The sequence below is a fragment of the Bidens hawaiensis genome, unplaced genomic scaffold (genome assembly GCF_021521415.1).
Source record: "Bidens hawaiensis isolate Kalapana, Puna unplaced genomic scaffold, B.hawaiensis_p1.1 tig00015185_1, whole genome shotgun sequence".
NCBI classification, from domain to species: domain Eukaryota; kingdom Viridiplantae; phylum Streptophyta; class Magnoliopsida; order Asterales; family Asteraceae; genus Bidens; species Bidens hawaiensis.
In genome coordinates, this window is record NW_027492343.1 from 592,066 (window position 1) to 600,402 (window position 8,337).

Sequence of the window (8,337 nt, forward strand, 5' to 3'; positions counted from 1 at the left end):
CGGATGAAAGGGGAATAAGAGTCTTAAGAAAAGGGATTTCCCGAGGATCTAAAACCGCAATCCCTTTTGGGGGCCAAATACCTCCGATCTCTACCGTAGGTGCCAAAGAAGAATGAGAAGAAGCCCGAAAAAGAGCAAAAAGGAACATAACCTCCAAAACGATAAACAGAATAAACCCATATCGAGGTCCTAATTGTACGACTTTGGTATGATGTCCTTTATGGACATAATCACATTTCAGATGGTGATATTTTTTCTAATACTTTTTTATGTTTCAAAGTTTTAGGAAAATCTTGAATTATGGTTTGTTTTTATGGAATCATTGTCTAATTATGTGATAATTATGTGAATTAGGGATGCTTGTAAAAGGTTTAATCGAACATAAGAGGGGGAATCGTAAATAAAGCGTGCTTACTATATAACTGCATTAAAACAAATATGCGAGGTTTGGCTCTAGAATACCATAGATCGTTGTTTAATGACTTTCTTATAAACGAAACGTCTTAAATAAATTATTTTTTTGTCTTCTTATCATTTGGATGACAAATGACACATGGAATGTAGTTGGATACTTGGAGGATCCCTAATGAAGATCTTGAGATAGATGAGTGGCTTTGTATGGATCAATCAGCTGATATATATATATATATATATATATATATATATATATATATAGGGGTAGGTTAAAATAAAAAGAGATAGTTTCCTAAGAAGTCTAAGAATAAATCCTAGCCATTAGATCATGTTAATCAATGGTTGAGATTTAAAATCACCAATAACCGACATCGTTTCCTAGAATTATTCTTTCATCATCATTTGTAATGCCAAATGTCAAAAATTGATTGGTTCTTACCATTCTTAGGAAACTCCTTATTCTTATTTTAACACACACACACACACACACACACATATATATATGTTCAATACTTTAATCTCAAAATGATTAATATATTTAAAAAGAAGAAATACATATTCATATAATTGAAGAAAGCCTAAAAAATCCAAAATTATTATCAAAAATTGAGCTCTTAAAGAGCCAATTTACGAATGATATATGTAATTATCATCCAAATGCCTTTTGGGACAGAAAACAACATATAGTTTCTCTTCCATACGAAGAAGATTTTAATGAGAGTAATGTTCCAACAAAAGCAAGGCCATGTCAAATGAACTCTGAATATTTAGAGTTATGTAAAAAGAAAATATCTTCACTTCAACAAAAGGGGTTAATACATCCCTCAAAATCTCCTTGGTCATGCACTGCCTTTTATGTAAATAAGCATGCTGAAAAGGAAAGAGGTGTGCCAAGATTAGTAATAAATTATAAACCTCTTAATAAGGTTCTAAAATGGATTTGATATCCAATTCCAAACAAAAAAGATTTATTAGACAGATTATATGACGCACTAATTTTTTAAAAGTTTGATTTAAAATTTAGATATTGGCAAATTCAGATTGACCAAAAAGATAGGTATAAAACAGCTTTTAATGTTCCTTTTGGTCAATATGAATGGAATGTTATGCCATTTGGTCTTAAAAATGCGCCTTCAGATTTTCAAAACATTATGAATGACATATTCATTCCATTTTCAAATTTTATAATTGTTTACGTAGATGATATTTTGGTATTTTCAAAAGATATTGAGACTCATTTTAAGCATCTAAATTTATTTAAGAATATTATTATTAAAAATGGACTAGTTATTTCTAGTTAAAAAATGATGTTATTCCAAACAAACGCTAAGTTTTTAGGACATATGATTGAAAAGGGAAAGATAATTCCTATCAATAGAAGTATAGAATTTGCAAATAAATTCCCCGACAAAATTATTGATAAAACTCAATTACAAAGGTTTTTAGGAAGCTTGAATTATATTGCTCCCTATTACCAAGACCTGGCAAAGGATTCGTCCAGATTATATGATAGATTAAAAAAGAATCCTAAGCCGTGGGGTGAAAATCATACAAAAGCGGTAATAAAAATAAAACAAAACGTCTCTAACCTCCCATGTTTAACCATTGCAAATCCAAGTTGGGATAAGGTGGTAGAGACAGATGCTTAAGATATAGGTTTTGGAGGGATACTAAAGCAGATCTCTCCTCAAACTAAACAAGAATATCTTGTTAGATTTTATTCAAGAAAATGGTCTGATAGCCAGAAAAATTATGCTACTATAGCGAAACAAATTTTGGCAATTTTAAATGTGTTTTAAAATTTCAAGATGACTTATATAACCAAAAGTTTATAATAAAAACTGATTGTCAAGCGGCTAGATTCATGTTTAAAAAGGATTTTAAACATGATGTTTCTAAACAAATGTTTGCTAGATGGCAATCACAGCTAGCCCAATTTGACTTCGAAATTTTATACACAAAAGGAACTGATAATAGTCTTCCTGATTTTCTTTCCAGGGAATACATAAATGGGGAGAAAAATCAAAGGTCTTTTAAAAATCTCATTCAATAATATATAACGAGATATAAACTTACATAATCTAATTATAAGAGACCAAATGCAAAGAATCTTTAGTATACGAGATGATTTCATCATACATCCATAGCTTTATTAAAAAATAATAAATGACTCTATAGAGAGGATAAAAATCCTAAAAGAAAAAGAGATAATAATCTCTTCGACATAATTTTATATTTTCAGGAATGATTCCTTCAGGAAGAGGAAGAGGCTCTTCTAATAGAGGAAGAGAAGAGGTATTAATAGTAGGCAGGATATAGTCCTAGCCCAAATGGGTGGAAGAAGACTTATAGCTTCAAATATTGCTTCCAGCTCAAGTGTCGTTCATAACAACACAAATGATACTGAAATTCAGATTGATCCAAATGACCCATTATACGAAAAGGTCATGGCCATGATAAAGGCCCAAAAAGAAGAGGAAGCTTCAAAAGCTCCTACTTGCGCCTATGTAGCCCAAGACAACGATGAAGAAGATTCTTGGTTCATAACCGAGAGGCAAAAGAAAATAATTCTTTTGAATCAAGAGGATGTCGAATTCTTCGATGATCCATGGATGCTTATGCAAAAATATATTGAGCCGGCTTCATATGAAGCATCATCTTATAAAACACGACAATATTATGAAAATATTTTGCAGCTTACTGAAACTGCAGAAATAAGGCATTTTTATCTAGGAGAAAGAGAGAAAAACATGTACAATTTTAGTAAAGTTTTTACAAAAACAATTATACCACCACAAAAATGGGGATTAAACACCCTAAAAGAAAAGGAATTCATATATCACGAGATAGTGGGCAGGCAAGTATATAAATATAATTACTGGGATTATATCCAAGGATTTGAAAATTGCTTATTTTATGAAAATCCAAAAAGAAAACATTCATGGTTCATAAAAATTAGTGATAATATCTTTAAACAAGGCATACCTTGTTGGTTTCAAAAATGGTTCATTTTATATGGGCCAACAGTTCAAATTCTTCCTAAACCATTTAAAGGATTATATCTAGAATGGGTAAAAGTATCTCCCAATCTTATAGAAACAAAAAACAACAGTTGTTGGTTTGAGGGAGTAGCCTCAATGTATTTCTTCATAGAATTTTCTATTCCATGGATTTGGAAATGGAAACCGACCACTGGATATACACCGAGGGATAATTTCCCATGTCTCAAAAGAACTTGTTATACAAAGTTTTGGACAAAGATGATTAGGATTAATGTGTCCACCAAACAAATTGAAAGGTCAGGACACGGTGAATGCAATTACATCAAGAATAGAATATTATAAAACCCAGCTAACAATAAAACAACAAAAAGAGCTCAATAGTCCATTCGAACATATTTCGAAAAGGCTTATAGAAGGCAAGAAATAAATTTCAAGGTCCGAGATTATTAAATCCTATATGAAAGAAATGAAGAAGGAGCTAAAGAAACATTTTTCTACAGCAAGTTCCTCAAAGGCTATGTGCATTTCGTATAATAGTCAAGGAGATTATAATGAATTCTCTTGTTTACCAGGAGAAGCCCAGGATATAGAAGACATCACATGCCTAGATGCAGAATTGGATAAATATTTAGAAAAACTCCAAGAAGAATTCATAGATCAATCAGGGGAATCTTCCCAAAACAAATCAGATAAAGGAAAAGAAAAAGCTTAAAAATTGACAAAAACAAGTTCCCTACTCATAGTGGGAATCTATGTAAAAGATAAGGGAATCTCTGCAAAAGATAATAATTCACCTTCATAATGTGAATTTCTGACAAAGCCCCATAAGGCAGACTTTGGATGCCATTTTAAATGGCCATGCTTCTCCCATGAGGAATCTTTTGTTTTTATATAATAGTTTAGTTTCTAATTTATTTTCATGTATTTTGTTTCTTTTCGGTGTGTTTCCCTATAAAAGGGGTTTTAGTTTCTAGTTGGAGACACGCTAATTCTTAGCACCTCCTTTCTTTCTATCATATTGTAAAATACTCATCTTATTAATAAAAACTTCAAGCTTTGGAGTCTCACTGGTGTATTCTGATCATTCTTACCATTCTTGTGCAACTGCAAGTAAGAAATTACTATACCATTATATTTTATTCCAGGTTAATAAACATCATGATGGGCTAAGCCCATAAAAGTATTGAATCATGGTAAACACCCCTTTAAGAAATGGTATGAATATTACTTAAGTATTAATTAAGTAAATGTTAAAGTAATTTACTGGCTAAGTTAAAATTATAAACTGGCAGTTAGTATGTAAGGAAACTCTGTCTGTATGTTTAATTTGTTGTTAAGACGTCTTTTATTCCTTACAAACTACCTTGACGGTTTATTATTTTGTAAAATGATTAAATCTTATTGACGGTTTTTTACTTTGTAAAATTTAATCTTATGTCCGTGATTACTCTGTTAATTATGTGTGTATATATATATATATATATATATATATATATATATATATATATATATATATATATAGATAGAAAAATGTTAAAATAAAAAGACATAGTTTTGTAAGAAGAGTAGAAATGACATAAAATTTAGAGTTAGGAAACTATGTGGCCTAAATCCTAGATCTTAGGAAACATTTGATAGTTTAAAAACTATCAATCTCAACCACTAGATCATAGATCCAAGTGCTTAGATTTATTCTTACTCTTCCTAGGAAACTATTTCTTTTTATTATAACCCACCCATATATATATATATATATATATATATATATATATATATATATATATATATATAGGTATTGGATCATTTCAGAAGTTTTTTTACAGTGAGAAGTGAAGGTGTAACTCCATTAATCCCTAATTTCACTCCCTTTCTTATGTGTAGGTGCATATGTATGTGTGTAGGTACGCATGTTTGTATATGTGTACGTATGTTTGTATATGTGTAAGTATGCTTGTATGTGTGTAGGTATGTTTGTACGTGTGTAGGTACGTAGGTTTGAATGTGGCTCGGTACATTTATATGTTTGTAGGTAGGTTTGAATTTGTAATTAAGACATAAATACAACTAACCTACAAATGGAGTGAAATTAGGGATTAATGGAGTTATACCTTCACTTCTCGCACTTCTCATTGTAATATCACTTCTCGCAAGATTCATCCCCTATATATATATATATATATATATATATATATATATATATATATATATTTATATATATATTCTTAGGTTAGACTCTAAATTTTGAGTTCAAACATATGGCTGTAAGCGAACCGGACGTCCGGTGGACGTCCGGGCGTCCGTTCGGCATGAAGTTCGTTTATGTTCGTCCGTTTAATAAACGAACTGGACATGGACACAAAAATTTCGTTCGGTAAGCTTAACGGACGAACACGGACAAGGGCCAAGTCCGTTCGATAGTGTTCGTGAACGTCCGGTAACGTTCGTCCGATTAGGTCCGGTAATGTCCGTCCGGTATCGTTAGTGTTTATATCTATTCAGTATTGTAATTTAACTGTGGAATTTCTAGTGTTATTAATAACACTTTTATATTACTACACATGTTTGATGTCTTTTATATTATAGTGATCCACTTTATGTTAATATATTAAGTGTTAAGTATATTTGGATGTTATATGATGTAATTCCTAATTTGTATGTGAATTTGTTTAGATTTATTTTTGGTATTAATATGTAACCGTTTATATTTGTCCATTAGTGTTCGTTGTCCATTAATGTTCACATGTTCGTTTGTCCATTAATGTCCATTAGTGTCCATTTGTCCATTATTGTCCGTTTAAAATATTAATGGACGGACATGGACGGACACGGACAAACTCAGTTTCTTAATGGACGGACACAGACATGAATTTTCGTTCGGTAGAGTGTTCGTGAACCGTACGTTTGTCCGTCAAAAGCTTAACGGACGGACACATACATGCTCTCGTCCGGTCCGGTCCGGTCCGGTCCGGTCCGTGTACACCCCTATTCAAACATGTTTAATTTCAACTTCAAAATTAGAACAGATTCTTTGACCTAGATGCATTCAATTTATAACTTTTTAAATGTCTATAAGTTATTCTTAAAATGTAAAAGTTCATATTTATATTTGTAGAATCTCCATATGAATAACTATGAATCTTGCAAATATTAGTTTAACTTATTATTAAAGCTCCTTTTATTTTAAGAATTACTTGTGCAGTTTTCAAGATGTTGTTCATTTAAGTGTTGTCCGTGTTTTGGGGGCTAAAACTCGAAAGCCATAAATAAAATGAGAAATGATTATTCGTAAAACTTTAAACAAATCACCCGAGCAAGTGGCCATACATTAAAGCTATAGTGCTCCAATTACTGTAATCTTGAACAACAATAGTAATTTGTGACAAGATTTCAGATGTCGAGCTTTGCTGCATTAGTTGTATTTTTATGTCCTCAAGATATGTAAAATAAATTAACTTTATTCAATGATGTTTTACATGTCATTGCCGCCACAATTATGTTCTCTATGTTCTAATATGTACTTTATTCGAAACCATGTTTACCCGCTGCAACGCGCGTCACATTCCTACTTGTTAGTTTGTAATGTCCAAAATAAAAACTTTTTTTTCGCAAGTGAAGTACCAATCATTTTATAACACCATCTATCCAATATATATATATACTTACGTCAGTATGCATGTGCATAATCAAAATCATGTACGCCTACCACTTTATCCTTTTTACAATTTGTTCACCTACAAACTTTGTGGCTTTAGTTTGAACATTTCTTTTATCTTCAAATTATATATCCATTCTAACTACTCAACAGTTAGCGCATATTCAATCCTTTATGTTGATTAAAAATCACAAAACCCATAAACTTACATTATTAACAAATATTTCACAAAACACGCCAATATTTTAGTAAGTACCCCCCCCCCCCCGCATAAAAAACAACATCCAACAAACTATATGCATATGTGAGAATAATTAGCGCGATCAACCGTGGCAAAGCGCATGCACTTATGCTAGTTTTTATAAACAAGAGAGAATAGAGGGGATGATGCCATTTTATTCATATATTCAACTATTACATTCATCACGTGTGTGTGTGGGCAGGTTTAAGAGGGAATTCAAAAAAAAATTAAGGAACAGTTTATTTTACATGTAAAATAATATAAAGCTCAATTTCACTTATAAAAAAGTAGTTTTAGTATAAACTTTTTTGGACTTTTTGCATATATATATATATATATATATATATATATATATATATATATATATATATATATATATAGGATCAGGATCATGTGAGAACTTTTTTGAAATTGAGAACTATGAGAACCATTTTAGACCATAAAAAAACTAAAATAAAAAAAAAATACACAAATGAAAAAAGTAAAAAAATCAAAATTCTTATTTTAACATCCCGGTTTCATAAAAAAAACTCGGTTTAGCTAAATTATATACACATATGTATCATATATACATATATGTATATTTACAAGTTTTTTTATACACATGTGTATAATTTAAGATAGCTTATACTGTACATATGTGTATATTACGTAACTAAAAATTAAATAAAATTATACATATGTGCATAATACGACATTCCAATAAAAAAATTAATTTTGTAAATTATTTTTTTACCTTTTTTAATTGATTTTTTTAAAAAGGCTTCTATATGTGTTTATATGTAAAAGCTCTAAAAATATTATATAAAATGTGTTTTTTTACATGAAAAATGAATTTTTCTATTATTTTTTTACATGTAAAATGAAGAGTTTAACATGAAAAACTAAGAGTTCCTCAGTTCTCTAGTTTTATATATATATATAGAACACGAGTTGAAGGCGAAAATTTCTTACATGAATCAGCTATCTCATCGATCGATCTTTGAGGGGACGTAAAGACACTAGAGCAGCGCTCATGGTACATAGGC